The following is a 24,948-nucleotide window of genomic DNA, read 5'->3' on the forward strand; positions in this document are numbered from 1 at the left end:
GAAAGTAGCTTCCTTCTTTCACTGGGATTTTTAAGCTAAAAAAGTTGATGCTCAAATGCAACCTAAAAAAAAAAAGAGAGTAAAATGTAACTCATTCTGATTGAACTTGAGGACGCAGAAGATAATGGACTGGGTGGAGGTAATGTCATGTCATGTCCTTCTGTCCCCTCTTCCCCCACTTTTCCTAACACAAAGAAGGAAGAGAGAGAGAGAGAGAGAGAGAGAGAGAGAGAGAGAGAGGGAGAGGGAGAGGGAGAGGGAGAGAGAGAGAGAGAGAGAGAGAGAGAGAGAGAGAGAGAGAGAAGAGCTGTAGACATAGGAAAAATCCAGATATAGGAACAACATTTGGGTTCCTGGAGTTCTTGGAATCAGCTCCATCCCCTAGATATCCTAGTTATTATATGAACCAGTACATGTCTTTTTGTTTTTACCAGTTTCAGATAGATTTCTGACCATTGCCACAAAAAATAAAAGCATTAGAAAGTACATTCTGATGTTTAGATTAATGAAAACTATATGAAGAAAAGGCAAAATATTCACTCCTGGTCATGCTAAGTGTGAGATGCTTGTGAGAACATCCAGGAAAGATGTCCAAGGGGCTGTTAAGCATAAGGGCTTGGTATGCAGGAGAGAGGGACTGCCTAGCAATATAGAGTTATCGTGAGTCAGGATAAAGTTGATTGTTGAAGCTGTGAGCCTCGGCAAAACAATTCATGAAAAGCATGGAGAGTAAGAGAAAATAGAGCCCACAGAAAGAACCCTGAGGAACTCTCTCTTGAAGAAGCGTGGGTGGATACAGACCTTCCAGGCTATTGAGAATGTCCTAGAGCAGCGGTTCTCAACCTGTGGGTCGCGACCCCTTTGGGGGTCGAACGACCCTTTCACAGGGGTCGCCTAAGACCATCGGAAAACACATATATAATTACATATTGTTTTTGTGATTAATCACTATGCTTTCATTATGTTCAATTTGTAACAATGAAATTGGGGGTCACCACAACATGAGGAGCTGTATTAAAGGGTCGTGGCATTAGGAAGGTTGAGAACCACTGTCCTAGAGGGAGGAGAATGAGAAGAGGCTGCTTCCAGAAGCTGGAGGAATAAATAACCACAAAATGCATGGTGTGGCTAAGCATTCTAAGTGATGCAGAGTGGCCATGTAGCCATATGACCCTGTCTACTTAGAAGGAGACTGAGAAAATGTAGGAGACACATGGGATATTGGATTTGGTGAGCGTTATGGTCTCTGCCACAAGGACTAAGAGGGAACTTTTGGGTTTAATCTGTCAGCAGGCCCACTGGTGATTCTAGCAAGGGCAGATGCACTGGAGGAATGAGGCTGGAACCGGCTTGGAATTAGCAGAGGAGTGGAAGGGGACACTGTTAGGTGCTTTGTAGACTCTGGTACACTTTTCCACATTTAATCCTGGTAAAACCTTATGCGCCCGGTATGACTGTTACAGTTTTACAAAGTAGGAAATCAAGGCTCATGAAGGTCACTCGGTGATGCAGCTATTAGTTTGGGGGTGTTTGCTAAATGCCAGAACTGAGGATTCGGTAGCAGCAAAACAGACACATCCATGCCCCGTGGAGCTTACAGGCATAGAATCATAGAACTCAGTATGAAACCACAGCTCTGGGACATACTGCCAATGAAAGTCTGTGATGCTGTACAAGAGCCTATAACATGCCTGGCCCATGGGTGGGAAGCTTCCCCAGGGAGGGGATGGGTTCAGTAAGCAGAGTTTGGGGAGTTGAGAGTGGCCTGTCTGTCCCCCAGGCAGAGGAAAGAGCGTGTGCAGGGCATCATGGAATGCAAGCAGAGTTCAAGGTGACGACAGGTACCGTGGCTGGATCATAAGGAGCCGTGGGGGAGAACATGGTGTAAGACCTTAAGAGATGACATGGACAGGGCTATCCCCATTCCTGTGGGCCAAGCTGAAGACAGGAAAGCCATCTTATACTTCAGTCTGCTGGCTTTCCTCTCTCTCCAGGAGAAGGGCATTGTCCCAAGTAATCAGCCAAAGTCACGGAGAGAGGCTAAGATTCTAACCCCAGGCTGGCCTACTCCGAGCCATTCCACCCTTTGCTGAACGCCAGAGAGCTCAGCTGGAGACGCAGGAAAGAGGGACTGCCAGGCAATATAGATTTAGAGTGAGTCAGGATAACCGAGCAGCCTGTTGTTAGGCACGTTCTGAGTTGGAGGAACATGGACAGGTGTACTTATCACTTAGTATCCCGCCCACAGAAAATCTCCCACTGAATCCTCAAATAGATGGCCCCATTTTCTGTGCGATGTGGAACATTTCTCCCCCCTGCCCTCTCCCTGGAGGGAAGGACTCACAGGGTAGTTTTGTAAGCAATTTTAGCAGGTCTCCAGGCTTTCTCGGTTTCATTCTCCAACTGCCCCGGAAAGTGAAGAGCGCTGTCAAGCCGATTTTACAAGGGCTGCATTTGGGGGTTTGCTTTGTTCACCTGCAGCTCTGAGGACATTAGTCTGAGCTGCTGAAAATCCCATTGTCAAGGTCGTTTGGTCTTTCAGGAGCTAAAAATCAACCCAATAAAAGCTGGGCAGAAACACTGAGCATGGGGCAGGGTGGCTTTCGCTAGAGAGATAGTTTTGTTTACACGAACTTGTAAAATAAGCATCATTTGGTCCCTTCCCCCGCTCATTTATGTAAAGAAAGATAAAGAAGCATCACAGTGTTCTTTGAGGGCAGCATGGATAGGAGAGGTAACGCCAAGACCCTGTCTTCCCTGGCAAATGAAGCACTCTGGATAAAACTCTCAGAAGTCAGGGGTGTGGCTAGAATACCCCTCCTTTTGTTTTAAAAAATTACAAGTTCTCAAACAGCTGTCCTTCAGGGAACTGAGGCGACTTGGGTGCCTCCTACATGTCTGGCGGGTTTTCTGCTCTAGCTTCTCACCCATATCCATGAATTCCAACATCATCCCAACAGAAGGTTACAGAGGACATTTTCCTCTGGCAGGAAAACTGAGAAATGGCTTTGGCTCCCACACACATAGCCCCCAATAAAATACAGTTTAAATTGGGTAACATTTTAGGATCAGTCAGGTTGTTTCCTAATAATCAAAGCCTCCACATTTTGTCTTTAACTATCAGTTAAGGCTGAACTATATTGAAAAAAATGCAAGTTCTGTATTTGTCAGGTTTAAAAAAAAATCAATTATTTTGTTAGCTCAGGTTCTTTGACGTCAGATCACAGTCTCCCAAATTTTGGAGGAATTATTTTGAGTCAAAATTTTTATTTGTGACTTTTGGGGCTTGGATCTTCCATTTATTCCAGATCCAACTTCTTAGAACATCTTCGGATGCAATAATGAACTTTAACCACTTGATGGCCACATTTCAAAATCCTTTATTTTATTTCCCTACCTCTGGCAATTTTCTATTCCAATCCATTGCCTCTGGGTCTAAATAAATATGCCCCTTTCTGCTTTAGTAGAATGTCCATTCTTTCAGCTGCAAGATATGTATCTGAAATGGTATTGGATTCATAATAGGTCTTCACTAAAAATAGGTAATAAGCAAATGAATGGGTATCAGTAAAACACAGTTTCTTGGGAGAGTTTGAATTGAGCTTCATTATATTTCATACCTTTGAAATTTAGATAACTGCTGTGCCATACCACATAAAGAAGTATTAGAAGGAAGAAGAGATTTTAGAAAATGGTTTGGATGCATACATTTCAAAATAGCATGATAACCATATTAAATAGACCTCTTAATAAAATAAGAAGATCTTTCTTTTCATTCCTTGTCCATATGCAACCCTAGTTCTAAAGCTTGACTAATCGTTTTCATCAGGAAAATGTATTGTGCCTTTTTAACACTTGGAGTGCGGGTGAATTTCCCGCCAAAATATAAGATGGCTCTGTCTTTTGGTTTTGTTCCATCCACCAAAAGGGTGGATTACAAACAAATATTTGGTAATACGCAGTTACAATCGGCCCGAGTTTACACGTTTCCCGCACTCCACCGCAAATCTATATGAACCGAGTTAAAGACGGCTCCCGCGGAGTACGCGCAATTCACGCGAGCCGACTTAACTCGTTTCCCGCAACCCAAGTGTTAAAAATTATTATTTAACATTTAACATAAGGATTCTATGTTTGGCAATATAGTTTCTACCATGCTAACTCTTATCCACTGTGGGTAGAGGAGGTAAGCCAGAATGTTCTTGGTCATGTTCTTACTGTCATACATAAAGTCATTTCTACAGTATACAATCCTATATAATAAAAGCCCAGGGACTGAATGCGGATCGACCAGAACGACCGGTCGACCAGTCGCCTATGACGCACACTGACCACTAGGGGGTAGGCACTCAACACAGGAGCTGCCCCCTGGTGGTCAGTGTATTCCCATAGTGCTGACCAGGATGAGTGGCTGATCCCCACAGGCCGCACCCCCCACCAGTGCACGAATCTCATGCACCCGGTCTCTAGTAATAAATAATGCTATAAGTAAAATTTCCAGGAGAAATAGTCCTGTTTAGAGAAAACTATGCTTTTCTGAGAGTGAAACACTGATATGTAACAGATCTGACTATGATGTGTGATCATCTTACACATGACAGTATTTAGCAATTGAAAGGGGCCACTTATAGAAGCTTAGAGAAAAGGAAAGTCACATCTAAGAACTGTTGATGGAGGAGGTACCCTTAACAGTAAGACTTTTGCGTAGTTTTAATTCCAGTAACAGGCCATCTCTAAAGTGGAAATGAGCATATGGGTTTGCAACCAAATGGTCTTTGACTATGCAAATCCCAATGACAGAGACATTCATAACAGAATTTTAGTCTGATATCATTAAAAATTCAATTCTTCTAGCTCTCTGTTTGATTTCATGTGCATCACATAAACTTCTGATTAGAATTTGGTTTTCCATGCAAGTCTGCCTTCAGGGGAAGAACACACCCTCCCAATAGTTCCAAGTATTTCTAGCCTTCTATCAGAGATCTTTCATTAAAAATTAATGCATTAGCTTCCAGTGCAGTCCTCTACCGAAAGAAAAAGTACTAAACAGAGATATTTCAAGTGTTCCTCATCCCTATTACAGCAGTCTCACCACATAAATTAATTGACATCTTAATTAAATACGTCAGTCTCATGAGCTCTGCTAATGTGAGATGAATCTGAGTGATAAATCTGTTGATGAGGTGCTAAAAAAATCAAGTCCGAGTCTGTAGGCCGCTGAGTCAGATGCTCAACTAGAGTAAGTTCACCAAGGTATTTATCCTATACCAGTGATTCCCAAAGTGGGCGCTACCGCCCCCTGGTGGGCACTGCAGCGATCCAGGGGGGAGGTGATGGCCACAGGTGCATTTGTTTAACTTTTTTTGTATTACCTTTCTATTCTGAGTTCAATAAATAGTTTCATAATTTCAAACTTCAATGTTTCTAATTTACACCTTTCTTTACTATATTTTACGAAAAAGGTAGAAACATTAATACATATACCTTTCTGTTTAATTGCTATTAAAATTAAAAAAAAATTAATTTCCAGGGGGCGCTGAGTAATATTTTTTCTGGAAAGGGGGCAGTAGGCCAAATAAGTTTGGGAACCACTGTCCTATACCATCCAGTTTCTTGAGACACAGCTTGCCAGCTTTGTCTCCTAGTGGCCTCACATTAATATTACCATTGGTATCAAATGCATGAGTGTAATTTCTACAGAAGAACTCTCGTGTTAGTCAAGGACAGGTTCAAACTTTGAAGAACCTGAAGCTCATATAATGAGGCCAGAGGATTTCTTTAAGAAAAATAATACAAAATTGTGAGTGCAAATTTAAGTGGACAATTCAATATTTATTCAGAGATCATAACAAATTATAAACTTAAAAATTCTGACGAGCAGCATGCATATAATGATAAACTAACATTTGTATTCATCAACTGTCTGATGTATCTCTACAATAATTTCTCCTTCCTCTTTGGCAGTGTATCCTTCCATCACCTTTTCATATGACAATGATTTTACAATATTATTTCCTATATAGAGGATAGCAAATGTAATTCAGCCTTTCTTCTAGCATGTTGAATCTTTTAGAAACATTTATTTTTCCTTACAACTGATTATTGGAACTGTCTTTTTTCTGATAAATGTATTCAGTGCTATAAATATACCTCTAAACACTGCTTTTGCTGCAGCACACACTTTTTGATGTTGTTGTTTTTATTTTTTGTTGTAGTTACTTTTTTTGTAGGTCCTCTTTTTGTTTGTTTCTATAATTCCATTATGTTTCATGAAGGTTATCCAGCTGAGAGTTATTGCAATTCCCGAATCTAAAGCTCGATGTCTTTAAATAATTCTAGAAAACTCTCTTGAAATAATGCCTTTATCCCATTCTCTTTCTGGAATTCTTCCTGGAATGGCTTTTCTTTCTGGATTTATAATAAATATTGACTTAACTTTTTTCTTTATCATTGATATTAATGTTAGAGTCACATTTTCCAAGCATTTGTTTCTCAGTGTTGTGTTTTGGATAATTTCTTTGTATCCATATTTTATTCACTAATTTTACTCTTGGCTGTATCTGATTTTCTGTTGTGCTCTTAGTTTCAGTTGCCATGGTTTTTGTTTTTAAAAGTTCTATTTGGCTTCCCATTATGCTGTCATATTTTAAGTTTTTTTATTTCTTATTCTCATTTCAAACTTCTTTACTCCCTTAAACATAAAACTTATATTTTGTATCTGACAATTCCAATGTCTAAAATATTGTGTCGCTGATGTTCACATAATGCTTTGTTTTTATGTGCCTTTCGTGATATTTGGCTGTGAGTTGCTCATTTTCCTTGGAACAAATCTGGGGATATTTAACTTTAAAGACTAGATGGAAGTCATGTTTCTTCGAGAGAATTTATATATGTTTTAGCTACTCGCCTAGCAGCACTATACACCTGTACCAACTCTAAATGCAGTTATATACTTGAGGGTTTACATATCACAAACATAGCTTGGATTTGGGGCACAACATGTCTGAGTCCTGGCTTGTGGTTTCATATTCAAAGAGGGACTTTTCCCTTTCCGTCGAATGCTAAGGTAGAGACCTGCAGGTTTCCTGGTAGCTCCCTTATGTTTTTGTGGTTTGTGTGTGTGTATTTTATTTTTTCTCATTTGTCTTACTTAACAAGGATGATGTGGTCTTTTCAGGTGCTAACTTTTCATAGCAATATTATTATTTTTTACTCTTAAATGTATTGGGGTGACATTGGTTAATAGCATCAGATAGGTTTCAGGTGTAGATTTCTATGATACAAGATCTGTATATTACACTGTGTGCCTAGCACCCAAAGTCAAATCTTCTATCACCATATATTAGGTCCCCTTCACCCCTTTAGAAAGATTCCCTACACTCTGCGTAAGTTGTCCTTGTGAAAGCTCTCATTCTCCTGGGCCCAGCAGAAACCTTCAGCACAAACCTGCTTTTGTTTCTTCCTTACCTTCCAGGTACCAACTCGCACTTGATTTTTGGTCTCTGCACATTTCTTCTTATAGTTTCAGACCCATGGTGTACTTTAAAAGGTTTTTAAAAAAATATCATATTCAGTATTTCTGTTGTTCCAATCATCTTCCATTGTGCAGAGAAGTTAGAGCAAGCCGGAGACCGCCATCCTGACAAAGTCCTGTTGACGGGCTGAACCTAGGGCCGGTGTCTGGTGGCTACTCACCATTTCCAGAACTGATAACGGTGCTTCTCTGTGCCTAAAGCTGTTTGTACTAGCAACGTGATTTATGCTGAACACCTGCTTTTCTTCTGCGAGTCTGGAATTTTGGTCCACACTTAGGCAGAGAGAGCCTACATGATCAGCCTCCCATAAAAACCCTGGGCACAGAGTCCCTAATGAGCTTCCCGGGCAGACAACATTGCGCAGGTGTTGTCATAACTCATCGTTGCGCAAGCCAAGTGCATCCCTTGTAACTCCATCGGGAGGAGACTCTTGGAAGCTTATTCCTGGTTTCCTCTGGACTTTGCCTCATGCATCTTTCTCTTCCCTGTACTAGATCTTAGTGGTACATATGACCGTATGCTGAGTCCTCCCAGTGAATCAGCAAACCTGGGGGAGATCTTGAGGATCTGCCACCCAACCACACTGGCAGAAAGTTCTCCAATATACCTTCTGCAAAGAGGCTGTTCCCCATCCAATGGTTGGAAATGACTGTAATCTAGAGATGTTCATTAAGGGATAGTAATTATATTAGTTTGCTAGAGCTGCCATAAGAAAATATCATGGCTACCACTTTCTCTGTCTAGCCTTGTTAATTTTTTTTAATAAATCTAAGGCAAATTTCTACTTTAAAAAACATTTTTAATTGATTTTAGAAAGAGAGAAATAGAGAGGGGGAGAGAGAGAGAAATATCGATTGGCTCCCTCCCAACCGTGGACCACAGGAATCAAATTGGAGACCTCTTGGTACATGGGGCGACACTTGACCAACTGAGACACATGGGCCAGGCCAAATTTCCACTTTTTATTTGGCTGGACCACTATGCTCAACCCTTATGCTAAAATACAGAAATGCCACATTTTGGTAACAGGAATTCCATGACAAAAATGTCTTTCCATGATCAAATAATTTTGGAAAGTGTTAATAAAGTTGAATGGATTTCTTTACTACAGAAGTGCTCAGAGATTTTAATGCATTAACTTACAATAGAAAGATATGGTACATAGTGTTTTCAAAACTTATTACACTTCAAAATTTTTCTTCTTTCTCAGAATAGCAATTAACATATCATGGAACACTAATGTTCCTGAGGCATAGTTTAGAAACATTCTGCTTTAAAAGGTTGGGGCAAATATAGACGAATTAAAAAGAAAAGAAAATGCTGGAATAAAAAGTGTGCCTTCTATCTTTTGAAAAGCCTTAGGTCCTTAAGTGTTTTCTTTACTTGCTTTTTAAAAAAAAAAATCAGCTTGAGTTGTATTTAGTAACTATCTTTCTAGTGACCTCAACAAAATCATTAGAGCTTTAAATCATTCTGAAATGCCCAGATTTATATTTTCAGTAGCAAAAATCCCAATGTGCCTTTAAGCTAAAACTGTATTATGCTTAATAGGAAATAGTTATGTGCCTACTGATTAACCAGCTGCTTTGTTGCTTGCAACTTCAATACTCTCATCTCCAAAATGGACCTGATAAAACTTACCTGCAACACAGCAGAGGTTTCAAATAAAACCATGTATATGAACAGAACTTGTAAATTAGTAACCACCATTCACAGGTAAGAAATCTACATATCTGCCCTTTCTTAAAACTTGGAACAAAATGACATACAAATTAGAAGAAACAACCCCTTTGATTATTTACAAATCAATCAGTCCTACTGCTCGAGAGAAGTTTTTGGAACCTTCTTGGAATGGAGAGAGCATTTGAGTGGATTTCTTACATTGTTACCTAAAATGCTATTGATAGAATTGAAAGGTTCCGGGTTGGGCCGAGGTCGCACGGAACCAACTCAAGGCTCAGTATAATCAAAATGATATTTATTCAAGGCATCTGGGTGCAGATGGGCTGAGTTTGAGAAAGTAGTCAGCCCCGAATGGGGGAAGGAGAAGGCTTTTTAGGTGCCCAGGGAGAGCTGCAGGCTTCGGCTGACATTCGTATCTGGACCATGCTGCAGGTGGCTTCTGTTGACGCACGTATCTGGGCTGTGCAAGAGTTGTGGTCTTAGAAGTTTCTGTAAGATATTCGCTCACGGGGAACATGTTTTTACAAGGCTCAGGCTTCCAGAATGAGTTTCTCTTTGACATTTGTTAGATTTTTGTAAGGCTCAAGCCTTATGTTCTCCAGTTAACCCTTTCAAGAATTTACAAAATGCTCACATCCCCCATGTTGACCACTGGATCAGGAAGTTCCCTGAAGATTTCTGCGGCCATTGGTCACATAAAAGGCCAAAGTACTCTGGCAGCTGCACACAAGAGGCCAACTGGCACATAACTATATTGCTCTTCATATTTAGTCAGCAGATTGCTGCCTTTTCATTCCAAAGGACTCCCCACCATAATGGCCATGGTCTCTTATTTTGAGACATTCTGGCTATCAGATGGTATTGACTAAGGATAAGTCATTCATTTTTCCATTTTACCTATTAACCCTATAACTGCTCGTCAGTAACATTAACATCTCTCCTATCAAAAGCAAATAAACTTGAGTTTCAATATGCCTGGGCAGACTCATCTTGGATAAATATTCAATGCCTGCTGGGGTTTTTGAAATCTTGAACATTGACACTTCCTGGAACTCTTCCAGTTCCGTTGCGGACCAGGCTGGAAGTAGCTCTCCATGGCCTCTCAGTTGCTGAAGAGTGACTGTGGGTTGAACAAGAGTGAGATTTAAACGGTGGACAAATGAGTGAGTGGAAATCTCTGCCACAAATACTTGCTTGATATATGAGATGTTGGCAGTATTTATGTTATGGTCTAGATCAGGGATCCTCAAACTATGGCCCGAGGGCCACATGCAAATACAAATATTGTATTTGTTCCCGTTTTGTTTTTTTACTTCAAAATAAGATATGTGTAGTGTGCATAGGAATTTGTTGATAGTTTTTTTTTAAACTATAGTCTGGCCCTCCAACGGTCTGAGGGACAGTGAACTGGCCCCCTGTTTAAAAAGTTTAAGGGCCCCTGGTCTAGATCCACTCATCTTGACCTTAAGTTGAGTGAGCCCACTGTAGGAGAGAGAGACAGGCCTCTTGCAGCAATGGCAAAGCAGGCTAATGCCATAGGTTGGCCCCAGGTGGCAGAGTTAGAAAGAGTACATGGCTAGAAGGAGGGTAGCAATGTACCATTGAAGCCTGTCCACCATCAAGTTCAAAGAGAATATGCGGTCCAGCCAGCGCGGCTCAGTGGTTGAGCGTCAACCTGTGAACCAGGAGGTCACGGTTCAATTCCCAGTCAGGGCACATGCCTGCGGGCCCGATCCCCCAGTGTGGGGCATACAGGAGCCAGCCGATCAGTGATTCCCTCTCATCATTGATGTTTCTGTCTCTCTCCCTCTCCCTTCCTCTCTGAAATAAATAAAAAAATATTTTTTAAAAAAAAGAGTGTATGCAGAAATAAAACAGGTAACAAAGCCAAAAAATCAAGAGCCACACACAAACAGGAAGAAAGATGAGCAGCAGAGGCAGAAGTGAAATGGTGAGATCCAGAACAGTTTCAGAGACTAGCAAAAACTTGCTTTTTGCTGAGTTCCAGTGACATGGTGGATTGGGAGGGGGTCGGTTCTGCCAGTTTTAAGACCAGGAGCCAGGATCAAACAGCAGGCATGGTGTTTCCATGTCCATAACTCTCTCCTAGTGCAGCACCCACTCAGGGAGTGGCGCTGGGGTGGTTCAAAATACAGTAACTCCCACAAATGCTTTCCTCTGCCAGCTAACCTCGACTCCAGCCTCAGCATCATGCCCTAAGGGAACAGCCACACACAGCGTTAAAAACAAAGGCCCGGGAGGTTGTGTTACCTCCACCCCTCTCCAAACACAAAATAGGAGCTGGTTTCTATGCCTAAATCCAAAACACTATTATTAACTTGTTCTCGCATTTGAAAAGAGGAAATGATTTGAGATGGATCTGACTCAAGAGGAAGTTGAATGCAGGGCGGCAGGAGGCCTAGATGGAGGCGCTAATGTGGGATTCAATTGAAAAGCCCTGAGTGCTAATTTTTCTGTCCTCATAGTTATTGGAGCCGTAGGATTAAAGCTGGCCTACAGTATAAACATGGTCATTTCCAGCACCTCACACCTTGTGTGTGTAGAGTAGGCTAGGGAGCGCGCTCACCTGGGTCTTCGTATTTGCATTTGTATGGCAGCCCTGCGACATAGAAGGGAAAGTTCTCCATTACTCCATGAGAAACACAGCCCCGAGTAAGGAGCTGGCTGTGAAGGAGGCATGTGACTTCACATTTTGCGTTTCTGAGTGATGGAGCGCCCTTCCTGGCCTGGAATGTCCGCGGGAACCATTGAAATCCATTCTTGGCCCTGTAGTTTCCATAGCAATCCCCATCCTCCCCTCAGCACCATTGCTGCTGTCTGCTGTGTTCCTCTCCCATCGCTGGAATCCAGGCAGCCCTTCCCAGAGACGATGGGAGGCAGGTGGGTCAGTGGGGCCAGGTACACCTCTGGCCACAATCGAGGGGCGACTCCATCTGAATACTCTGTCAAGTAGCTCAGTTGTTGCTTGATGCCCTTTTTCTGGGTTCACAGGCACCGGGCATTCTCCTACCTCACCTTCTGGGCACTGGCCCCCAAAGAACGACACATCTGATATATTGAACACATGTCAGCTGCCTGGGCTTTGCTCTACACGGGGCTGGTGGCAGTCTTCAGGTCTCTGGGGTGGAGGATCCTGCTCCTATGCTCTGTACTGGGAGCCTTAGGAGCCTTTGGACTCAATGCCTGGCCCTGGCCCTGGGTCTCTGGGTCTCTGCTAAGACAGGGTCCCCACAGGATGCCGGTCCCTTAGGACTCCCTGCTCATTGGCCCAGAATGGAATGGCCTCTGCCATTGCTCCCATGTGGTGTTGAGTTACAGGCCCCGCCCCTGGAAAGAAAGGATAGAGCTTTTCTCCTGCCTCACTACAGTCCTATTAGCTCTTGCCTCATTCGACCCTGGGTCTTCCTTTTATTCTTTCATCTTTTCCAAACTTGAGAGTTGTTCCGACCCATTTAAAAGGAAGGGAATTTTCTTTGATCCTCAAAAGTGCCATCAATGATTTTTATTATGAAAATGTATATAACGTTTCAAGACACGAATTTGCGTTTCTTATCAGTAAGCCAATTTCTGTCCATTGAATGTCACCTGCCACTAATGCTTCCTTGGCAGGTTGGAGAGGTGCTGTAGGGGAAAGGAAGGAAAACCCAAGGCCAGCATGTGCTGGCTTTAGCAATACTCGCAGAAACCAGAAATAGAAAAAAAAAGAAAAACAAAACAAACAAACCATCACCACTAACAAAACCCAGCCGGCCTATCGGGCCCCAGGGACTGTGGGAAGAAGGCAAAGGACAGGGAGGAGTCAGGGAGAGCAAACATAGCCTCACTTACTATTTGGGAGCTGGGGAAGAAATCACTCTGCAGCCACCCCACGCCAATCTGGGGTGAGTAAATGCAAAGATAACGTTGTGGTTCCGTGTGAGCCGTGGTTCTCAAAGTGTGGTCACCACACCGGCAGCGGCCCTTGGGAACTCGCTAAACAAGTACGTTCGTGAGCCCACCACAGACCTCCTATGGTCACTGTGCTTCTAGCTCATATGTCACTGAAAAGCCAAGATAGATTTTAAAAATTCAAATTGAAAACATGAACAGAATGTAGTAGATATTGTTTTGCCTGGTTCACCCATCATTTTTCCTCTATTATCTTAACTGTGAAATCTTCAGTAACAATCCTGAAAACTCGTCGTTTTAACACAGTTGGATATCTATCTTTAGACATCTACTCTGTTCAAAGTCATGACAATATTCTATTTTCTCTTCTAGAAACTTTACTGTTTTACTTTGCACAGTTAGATCCACAATTTCTCTGGGGTCTATTTTTGAGTATGAGAAGGGGCTAAGTTTTTCTCTCTTTTTTTCCTCCTGTGGGTATCCAACTGATACTGCATCATTTGCTGAAAAACCTATCTTTGTCCTACTGCTCCGCAGTGCCATTATGGTCATAAACCAAGTATGCATTTGGGTGATACATTTGGGTGCAGCTGTCCATAGGTACACATTACCAAAGACCTAGTGAAGATTCAGTGTGTGTGTGTGTGTGTGTGTGTGTGTGTGTGTGTGCGCGCGCACACGCGCGCTCATGCGTGTGTTTAGGAAGTGAGAGTGAGGAAAGAAAAAACCCAGGGTCATAGAAGTGACCGGCTGGGACTCAAATCCAGATGCTTGGGTTGATAAATAATTTGGAAAAAAAAAAGCCCCACAAAACTCTTCTCCTTTATCTCCCTCTACAATAGTGAAAGCCAAGTGATAGTGGCAGGCCGCCACTGTTTGTTAGCAGGAGGATACAGGCTCCCCATTCATTCCAAGTCTGTAGGGAGATAGAGGGTGACTGATAATGGCGTCAGGGAAGACCTGATAACAGGTCTTAGGTGCAGCTGTCAACACTCCTGCCCCAGTTCAGACCTCTCACTGTGATGCTGTGTGTGCTCCTCCGGTTGTCATAGAAACAGGATCTTTCCTCCTGACTCTCATCCCCTTTGCTGAGTGTTTGGTTTCCCCTTTTTTAATGAAATTAGGCCTGCAGCGGAGTGTGCACACTCGCTCCCACATGGCCCTGCCCCTCCCACATCGAAGCAGTGCGGGAGTTGTCTTGGGCATCGTGAGACAAGTGGGTGCCGTGGGAAGTTCTGGTTTCCTTGGTTCACTGTCCCAGGGCTGCTCCCCACTTGGCTCCAGCACTTATAGTTTGATGCCAGCAATCTCCAAGTTCAAACGCAGGAGCTATTTTTGGGATCTCGGATCAGGCACAGAGGAGGAGACTGGATTAATGAAATATTAAGAAAGTAGGGAGAAGATTCTGTTGACCCAAAGAGAGTATTTGTGATCTGCTATTATAACTAGGAAGATAACCCTAATTGGAAAAAAGAAAAGCAGTCCTCTGTCGATATTAGACTAAGCTTAATCGAGTGTTAACGAGGCCACCATACGCTCAAGATATCTCAATTATTCTCTTGACAAGAATTTTGGTCTCGAGTTGCATTCCCTGGTTGTATGCTGAATCACATTCCTCTGTGTCTTCTGAGATGTTTATTAATGGCATTTTTGCTGTGAAGAAGTTTTTTTAGGACACAAGGTGGTTACTTGATTCTTTACTGCTCTTAGTTGTTAGACTAAGAGATATTATAAATATGTATGTACATTATAAAAATTTTATTTCATAAGCCATTTTCTGATTTCTTCTTTTAGGAAGGTAGGGAGTGAGGAGCAGCTGCTCTCGCTATAAAGCAGTAGATATAGGGGAGTGGATTCCTGAACATGTTCAAGGCCCTTGTCACCACTCTTTCTACTGGTTAATAGCAGCCCTTCTTTAAACACCCCAGAGCTCATTCTATTCCTCCCACTCTCTATACCTCCCCAATCTAAGCCTTCTGCAATGAGTATACTCATACCCTCTCCCTCCTCTTAACTATTCTGCAATTACCTACATTAGAAGTTTCTGGGACAAACCTTAGAGGCAGGACAATGGCTAGGGGTATTTGGATTTTTTTTCTGTTTTTTTTAATATAGTTATATTTTTTATTGATTTCAGAGAGGAAGGGAGAGGGAGAGAGAGATAGAAACATCAATGATGAGTGAGAACCATTGATTGGCTGCCTCCTGCACGCGCCCCCATTGGGGACTGAGCCCGCAACCCGAGCATGTGCCCCCAACGGAAATTGAACCTGGGACCCTTCAGTCTGCAGGCAAATGCTCTATCCACTGAGCCAAACCCACCAGGGCTGCCAGGAGTATTTGTAAGAGAAGGTAGGCATTACAAATCTAGTAAATTGAATGTCCCAGGGGGGCCACTCTGAATTATGTCAGACCTGTTTTTGTTTTACCCACCAAGTAATCCATGCCTCTAAGAACCATGGTGCCCATTCCTACTGTCATTGAACACATCTAAGGTGTGTCAGTGGCCCTGTTGGTGTTATTGTGTTACATGTAATGTGGCAGAACACATTATAATCAAAATCATTCCTTCATCCAGGTGCTCTGGGTCCCTGGGAAACTGCTGAACTTACTCCAATCAGTACAGAAATTCCTTTCTAGGATCTTGACAGAAATGGCTCTGAGTTGGAGCTTTGTTGCACTTAGATGTCAAAGAGATGCTCATTTCTTTGTGGAGCGAGCCTTTCTGTTTACATGCAAGAATTCTCAAACCACCAAAGCAGCCCTTACTTATTATGCTGCGCTGGAACTGAGAATCACGTGCCAATACCAGCTAAACCTGGCACAGTGGGGGGCCGTCTTCCAACAGAGATACATTAGACTTAACAACAGAGTTCACCTGTCACTCAACATTCAGCATCAGACATTATAGAGAGTTAAACAGTCGATCCTGAGGGGAAGAACACTCCCCCAGGATTAGCTTATATAACATCTCAGAAATGAGAGTCCATTTTATCCCGAATATATCAGCCCTCAAAATCTCTATGCAGAAAGTCCACTTACAGAACAATTTTAGGAAAGCATGACTATTTGTAACCCGTGAGTTATACCTGGAAATTCCCTTGACCTTAAACCTGGTGGGCAGCGTTGTCCACAATGCAAACTTGCCCACAATCTCTGGCCCAGAACTTTCTATTTTGAAATCACAGGATGTGCCAGTCCCCAAAGCAGGAACACCCATCCGCTCCTTCCATGTCCATTTCCATCACCTGATATCCAACTGTGTCAATGCATCCTGACCCCAACGGACTCTAATCAGTATACTTGCCCTTTCTCCTCGGCATTTACTAGCTCAACTTGTATATCAGTCAAGAGAGGTCAGATTACGTCATACTAAAAAAAAGTTTAAAATTTGAATTGCTTAACACAACAGAGACTTATTTTTAACTCCTGCAAAGTCTCCAGCAGGGCTGAACAACTCTAGGCCAACTGTTCTTCCCCCAGCAGCTAAGCAATCCAGTTAGAAGGATCTTCCACTACCTTCTACTTGAATCACCGGGCCACTCAGATACCTCAGTAGACCTGGAACAGAAGAACTGTCCAGAACAGGGGTGGTAAACTTAAAGGACCAGATGGTAAATGGTTTTGTTTGTTTGTTTGTTTTATTTTTTTTAAATATATATTTTTTATTGATTTCAGAGAGGAAGGGAGAGGGAGAGAAAGAGATACATCAATGATGAGAGAGAATCATTGATTGGCTGCCTCCTGCACAACCCCTACTGGGGATGGAGCCCGCAACTGGGGCAAGGAATTGAACAGTGACCTCCTTATTCATAGGTTGATGCTCAACCACTGAGCCATGCCGGCCAGGTCAGGTAGTAAATTTGACATTGCAGGCTGGGAGATCTTTGTGGCACCCCGTCAGCTCTGCCGAGGGAGCATGAAGAGAGCCTTAGATCACATGTAAACAAATGAGCATGTCTGGGCTCCGATAAAATGTCAATTACGGAAACAAGCAGTGGGCTGGATCTGACCTGCAGGCTGTTGCTTCTCGATTCCTCACCTAGAGTCTCTTACTGGCCATGACACGCCTTTGCCTGCATGTGACACATGTTTTATTTGCTAACTCAAGTCACATGGCCAAGCCTCGGGAGCCAGAAAAGGATGGTTTCCCGTGTTTTCAGGAGAGAAGGGGAAACTATTTATGAGTGGTACTGACGTCTGCACATGTTCTGTGCAGTTTTAGAAAGCTCTCCTGAGTGGGGCCATTAAAAACAGGAATTACAGTCAGCCAGCTGAGATTTGAATGTTACATGAGAAGTCACCTGGTAGTCCTTCATGACCCAGGGCAAATACATTTAACTTCTTGGGAGCGTCAGGATCTCCATCTGTAACATGAAGATGCTAATCTCTGTCTTGCTGGAACTGTTTGAGGATCAAATGAGATATTGCAGGAGAAAGGGACTTGGACATGAAAAGCCAAGGACTCACGCTGTGTTTATTTGCTGTTGCCCTGGGTTTCTTGGGAGCCAGTTTCAGGCTGTTCTTCCATTTAAAATTGACACCCACCCACAGAGGCCTGGGCATTGTCACACTCCGAGTTCCAACCTCAGTGTCCGAAGTGGTAGCCTGGGCCAGGACTTGGGCTGAGCCTCCCGAGCTGACGTCTGGAATTCTCCTTTTTATTCTCTCTAGGCTCCAGCCCATAAGATGGCCCAGAGTGGGCCCAGCTGGAGCCTGGCAGTGGAATGCTTAGCTGAGTTCAATAAGAAAGAGAAAAGTACCTTTCTTTATAAACAAAATTGCTTTTATGAGTTATGTAAATTTTGTGATCCCTGCCTTTTTCCTCTTGGTATCCAGGAGCGTCTCATTAGCGCTTGAACAGTCCTAAGCCACTTCAGCGCCTGTACATTTGTCAGTCCAGCACTGTGTGCTTTAACTGCGCCATTTCCAGACCTCCTGGGTGGCTGGGAAGGGATGGAGGGTGGAGGTCGGGGGTGGGGGGGAAGGGGGAGCATGGGGGGGGTAAGCGGTGGTGAGAGCAAGGGGAGAAGAGCTTCAGAGAGGCATGTGAAGGAAGGGAACTAATGTTTAGTGAGCATTTTCTCAGTCCCAGAAGCACTCCACACATGATCAGATTTTAGCCCCACAATAATACTGAATTGCTGGCTCTTTTACCTTCACACACACCCACAAAGGAAGCCCTGAGGGTTTAGGTAACATATCTAAGATCACACAGCCAGCAGGCTGCAGAGCCCAGATCTGAAGCCTGGTCTGACTTCTGAGCTACCAGGCTGTATCCTCCACAGAGCAGCCCCGTCCTGCTGGGTGTCAATGACTCCTCCTCCCTCGGGGCTGTTCACCAATCCTCTCTCCCACTGGGAAAGGCGGGTAATGGCCAAGGTAACTCATTACTGAGCGACTTCCCTGCTTCATCCCTCACACCTACAGAGGTCTTCTCATTCCTGCCTCTCCCTTCTCCCTCCATGGACATGGAAGGCTGAGTTTGCAGATCGAAGGGTTATCTTTTGTTCATAAACCACCAAAAAATAAGCAACATCTTAGGGGAGAGAAAATCAGTAAGAAGATAAGGAGATAGGATGTGATAATAATAATAATAATAACAAGAGAGATTTACTATTAATATTAGCCAACCATATATATTACATATATTAACTTATGTAATCCTGACAACAATCTCACGAAGTAAATACTATCACCTCTAATTTATAAAACAGAGACACCAAGATCTGATGCAACTTGCCCAGAGCTGCACAGTGAGTAAACGACAAAACTGGGACTTGAACCTAGAAAGGATGACTCCAAAGCCCAGTCCCTTAACTATTCTGCTGGTCATTTCAACCACCTGGGAGGTTTAGTTTGTTTTTGTTTTAATGCCAGTGGCCAGCCTTTACCTCCAGCTATTCTGATGCATTTGGTATGAGATAGGGCCGGGGAATCTGTATTTTTCACAATTAATGAAAAGTCTTATTAGCAACTGGTGGGCAGCATCCAGGGACGCTAAATGTCAAGTGATGCTTGAGACAGTATTGTCCAAGGGAGAATTTTTTTCTGGCCCAGATTATCAATAACCTCCCACCGGTATAAGGGGGATATGGCTCTCAGATCTGTGTGTGCATAATTCTAAATTCTACTGAGTATCAAGGGAGATGGACTGTGTTCTCTCGTGGGTGAATGGATTATTCTAAAAACTTTGCAACCAGTAAGCGGTGATGAAGACCCAGGCAAGTCTACACACCAGCCTCCTTCGAGTCCAGTGCCTCCATGACTGAGAAAGCTCAGCACCAGCCTGGCCCCACGGCTCCTCATTTGCAAAATGGGATTTTAAAAATTGGCAAAGCATTCTTCTAAGGATTAAATGAAACATCATATGCAAATCACAGGGCATAAAGGCACTTGGCACATAACAAATACTGATAAGCAGAATGCATACATATGACGAAATGAATGCCATTTTCCTCTTTGGGCTGATTAGAGAAGAATCTATGCTACCTTATTTAAAGCATAATAAAGTAACATAAATAATAATGACAACCCGGCTGGTGTGGCTCAGTGGTTGAGCATTCATTTATGAACTAGGAGGTCACAGTTCAATTCCCGGTCAGGGCACAGGCCTGGGTGTGGGCTGGATCCTCAGTGTGGGGCATGCAGGAGGCAGCCAATCAATGATTCTCTGTCATCATTGATGTTTCTCTCTCTCTCTCCCTCTCCCTTCCTCTCTGAAATAATTTAAAAAATTACAGACGGATGAATTTGAAACATCACACGTATAAGAATGAGAGGCCTTGAATGAGCCAATGATCAAGGAACTGGGGGAGTGATGAACTCAGCTCCTCATACCAAACCCCTTCCCCTTTAGAGCATTCCTGCAACAACCCAGGATTCAGTGGCAGCAGCAAGATCAGGACTCTCCATCTGCCTTGTTCAGAAAGCTCCCAACATCAGCAAAAATTGGCGGACCACTCCTAGGGAACTTGAGAGCTGGTTCTGCTGAATTTTGAAAGTTAAAATACGCTTCCAAAGCCAATCTGAAAAGGCTACATAATGTATGATTCCAAAGATATAACATTCTAGAAGAGGCAAACCATGGCGAGAATATCAAAATCAGTGGTTGCCAGGGCTTGGGGCTGAAAGAGGGAGCGATGAACAGTGGAGGACAGGAGATTTTAGAGAAGCGAGATTGTTCTCTACGCGACTGTAAATAGCAGATGTATTTCATTAAACATTTGTCAAAACCCATAACATGTACAGCACAAAGAGCGAACCCTAATGTGAACTTTAGTGCATAGTAATTATTATTATTGGCTCATCACTTGTAACAAATGCAAAACCACACAAAAGCAAACAAAAATAGTTTAGTACAAGGCATGGTGGGTAAGAACACAAGAAACAGAGAGAGAGCTACATTAACTGGAGGCTAAAATGGCAATCATACTGGGAAAAGTTGACGTCATGTGCCTCTAGACTCTGAACAGAACATGTTTTCTCTATAGAAAAATGGGATAAATATGGCGCTGCTAGAATAGCAGGTGCATAAGCTACTATTGGTTCTGCAAATACTCATAGAGACATGTCCACTTTCCTTCCCCTGGAGGAAAATAAGCAGCTGCAGGATTCTGGGTCGGAAGAAATAAGGCATCCATTTTATTGATTAATTTATTGATCAATTTTTTTTCCTGTGAATTTTCAAAACCAGGGGGCACACATTGCAAAGGCAGAAGCAGAAGCTCATGGTCCTTACATTATAAACCACATCTCTTTAACTTTCCATGTGTGGCTCTCTTTCTCCTCTGTCATTAAGGGACCCAAAAGGGCTAATTGATCAGGTATCATCTGAAAGCAGTGTAAAAATGTGCGTGTGTGTGTGTGTGTGTGTGTGTGTGTGTGTGTAAAGAGCGGGGGCAAGGTGGAGGTAGAAATGGATCCTCCCATTAAGAAGAACTTGATCTGAACTACGTTGACAGCTGGTAAAGGAAGTGGGTATAGAACAATGGCCTAAAGAATTATCCTGAAACCTTATCTGAGGCCACTCATTTCACCAGGGACTGTCATAAAGCACACTCATGTTGCAAGCCTTACCTCGAGGTCTGCGACAGAAGAGAGTGTGTGGGGGCCACATAATGACACTTGATAACTGGTCAGAAAGAGAGAACCAGGTGTTAACAAAACTCAGCAGTCTCTAAATTCAGCACAGGGCAAATGGCTCTTCCCACTGACCCATACAGAAAGAAAATGTCACAGAGAAAGGCTAAGGAATAGGTTATGATGTAGTAGAAAAAGGATAGTATTGAAGTCAAATGACCTGGGCTCTCACACCAACTCGATCATTTACTACTTAGGTGGCCTTGGACTATTTGGTAAATCTGGTGCAGTCTAAATTTCCACCTCAGTAAAATGGTAGTGATGATATTTACCTTACAGCATTATTGTAAGTCCTAAAGCAATAACTTTATATCATAATGCCTAGCACACAGCCAGTACTCAATAAAGGAGCCATTATCATTGTAGTTTAAGAAACATGCTAACCTCCCAAGAGCAGAGCTCTAAAAGGGTTCTATAGAGGGAATTCTTCAAAGGGAGAAGGAGATCCACATTACCGTTCCCCTCTCCTCTCAAAGCACACAGGGGCCCTGTTGGCTGGGCATTGTCCCGCACACCGAAAGGTTGCTGGTTCCGTACTGGCATTGATTCCCAGTCAGGGCACATGCCAGGGTTGTGGGCTTGGTCCCCAGGATGGGGCATGCAGGAAGCAGCCGATGGTTGTTTCACTCTCACATTGATGTTTTTCTCTCTCTCTTCCTCTCAAAAACAACTAAAAATATATTTTTAAAAAGCAACACCACATACCCAGGGTGGCCAATGGTTCCCACGGTTGCAGCGGGAAGGCAATGTCATAGTCCTGATCTGCAATAATCTCCATCGTCATCACCATACAACAGCAGTAATAAAGGTGCTGCCTCTGTTTAGCACTCTCCTAGGTATCATCTCGGGCTTTCTGAGCCTCTAATCTCCCGGCCTCCCTAAAGCGTGGCACTGAGTGGTGGACACGCTGCAGTGGGCGATTCAGCTCTTCGCTGGGCCTTCTGGACCCTGTGGGATAGGAAATGCATTTCCCCAGGGAAACAAAGGCTGACACTGCCATTCGTCTTAACGATGTGTTTACTACTCGGGGCCACGATCCTCAGTTCACCACAGAAGAGCTGGCCTGGGAAGCAAATCACCATCTAGTTTCTGTAATGGTGGGAGCATGACATGAAGTCCAGTGAAATGATTTGCAAGGAGATGTTGGAACACACTGTATAGGTCAGGGTCTCTGCCTTCTGACTTAATTACTTCACCTCCGACAAAGGCGGCATAAATCAACAGGATTCCCCAATCTCCTCTTTCATGTCCTGGGGGGCTGCCAGCTGGCTAGGAGCGACTTGGTCTTCTTTTCTCCAGCACTCCCTCCTTAGCTTGTTACAAATGCTATGTCTAGTTTTTATGACTAAAATACTTTTCTAAATCAATGCGACTAGACCACTCAGGAGGACCCAGGGGAGTTATTGTCATAGAAGCTGATAGACTCTGCCAGCATGTTCATATGACGGCAGCTGTGGATACACCTAGAACAAGAAGAAAGGAGCGATCCAACCAGGAGGCGGGGTTGTGACATGACCTCTATTTCCCATCTCTTTCTCTGAGCTATTTTTTCTACTGCACTTGTATTTCCTGAGTCTCTAATTCCTTGCTCTAATTAATACCTCTGTATTCTCTAATTTCCCAAACCCATATAAAATGAAGAAGGAATGACACAGGTTGGGGCTCTAGGTGTCAAGCTCTAATAGTATCTCATTTTATCCTCACAACAATCTTGTGGAATAAGTATTATTATTATAATACCAACTCTACAGATAAAAACACTTAAAAGCAGAGAGACTCAGGGACTTGAGCAAGGTCCCCCAGCTGGCATGTGACAGATTCAAAACCTGAATCCAGATTTCTTCATCTCCAAAGTTCATTATGTCTAATCAATAAGCTACAATGATTCAGCACTTTATCATCTTTAAAGTACATTGTTTTGAAATCATGGGATTATTTGAGCTCCCTTCCTATGAGTTGAGATAGCAGGGGAGGACATGGAGAGCCCCAGGCGGATAGTACAAGGAATATGGACTTCGGAGTCAGGCAGACCTGGGTCTGGGACTGCCCTTGACTTTGCATGTAGCTGTGGAAAAGTCACTCATGTTCTTAGGGTCCTCACCTGTAAAATGCAACTAATTTTACCACCCTAAGAGGTTTCCTATGAAATGAACAGCTAGGGGCAATTGAACAAAATGTCTAAAAGTATGCACTGTTGAGTCAGACTACCCATATTAAGTAACTCTGGGGCTGAGAAAAAGTCATATTGAGAAAGTCGTTTAGCCTAAGTCTATAAGAAGAGTACCATTAGTAGAATCTAATTCGGGGTCATTGGGAGGTTTAAATGATATAGCTCATGTAAAACAATTAGTATGAGCATGTGCTCAGTCCGTATTAGCTGTTATTATTAGTATTTGTAAAGCAGCTCACAACGTGCCTAATGCAGAACAGACACTGAGCGAATCCTCCCAGCACTGCGTGCTCCCGGCTCTGGAATGTGTGAGTCAGGAAAAACGCTTCCTCCAGTTCCGTGGAGGCCTCCCTGCCCTTGTGAGGTCCATCTGCTCAGACGCAGGCCTCTGGGAGCCAGGTAAATGAAGGCAAGAGGTGCCATTTTCAAATTTAATAAACCTACAGCCACTCACAGGGGCATGTCTCATTCCCACTGGCAGGTTACAGACAGTCTTTCCTCCATTATCTGCGGCTAATTTTAATCCAAGGGCTGCTTTGCTCACTTTGCTCTCCACAACCCTCGGCCTCCTCCTGAGCCCCAGGGGGGATCTGCTCGGAGAGTGTAAGCCCATATCAATATCATCCTGAACAAAACATAATTAGAAAACTAAATCAGCAGCCACACGAAGAGTGGAATGCTTTCCAAAGCCATAGGCGGAGTGAGTGGGATGATGGGATTTATGGACATTTTCACTTTAGATTACTCACATCACTGCTTCCCTTTGTCTCAATATAGAGGATCAAGAAGATTGGGCATCTATCTTGATTCCAGTGCAGGGGTTGTTAAGGTGGGGCTGATGGGCCCAATTCCATCCACTTGGGACTTGTGGGCCAATTTGGGGGAGTCAAGCTTCATCAGAACACAGCCACGCCCATTCATGTACATATTGTCTAGGGCTGCTTTTAAGCTACAATGGCAGAGTTGAGTAATAGCAATGGAGACCAATTAGCACTCTAAGCCTAAAATATCTACCTGGATCTTTATAGAAAAAGTTTGCCGACCCTTGTTCCAGTTTATTCAAGAGCCAGATAGACTCCAGAAGAGCCCAAGAAGGGTCCTCTTCGGCCTACCACTGATGACCGGTACTGACCTCCACGTCTGACAGGTGGCTAAGGCTGCACAAGAATGGATGCTCAAGCTTGTGAAAGAGCCTGGCAGATGGTGAACACACCTGGGAGATCAGGGCTGCCCGTGGCCTTTCTGGATAGCCCTGTGCTCATTGCTCCCAATGGGTAGCAGCCCAGGGAAGACCTGCTGGGTTCCATGTGCTCAGGAAGTTGCCTCAGAGCTGATCTAATCCTTGTGGTGGGAAAACTGCTTTGTGACTAGATAATCTTCATGCTGACAGTGGCTAGCGTTCCATAACTCACTGCCCTGGAGATCAGAGTTTAAAAATGCACTTTATGACAATTGTAGACAGCAGAGATGGAGGTTGGTTGACAATTATTAACATTCCTAACAATTCCC

Source organism: Myotis lucifugus, unplaced genomic scaffold, assembly GCF_000147115.1.
Source record: "Myotis lucifugus unplaced genomic scaffold, Myoluc2.0 scaffold_158, whole genome shotgun sequence".
Classification (NCBI taxonomy): domain Eukaryota; kingdom Metazoa; phylum Chordata; class Mammalia; order Chiroptera; family Vespertilionidae; genus Myotis; species Myotis lucifugus.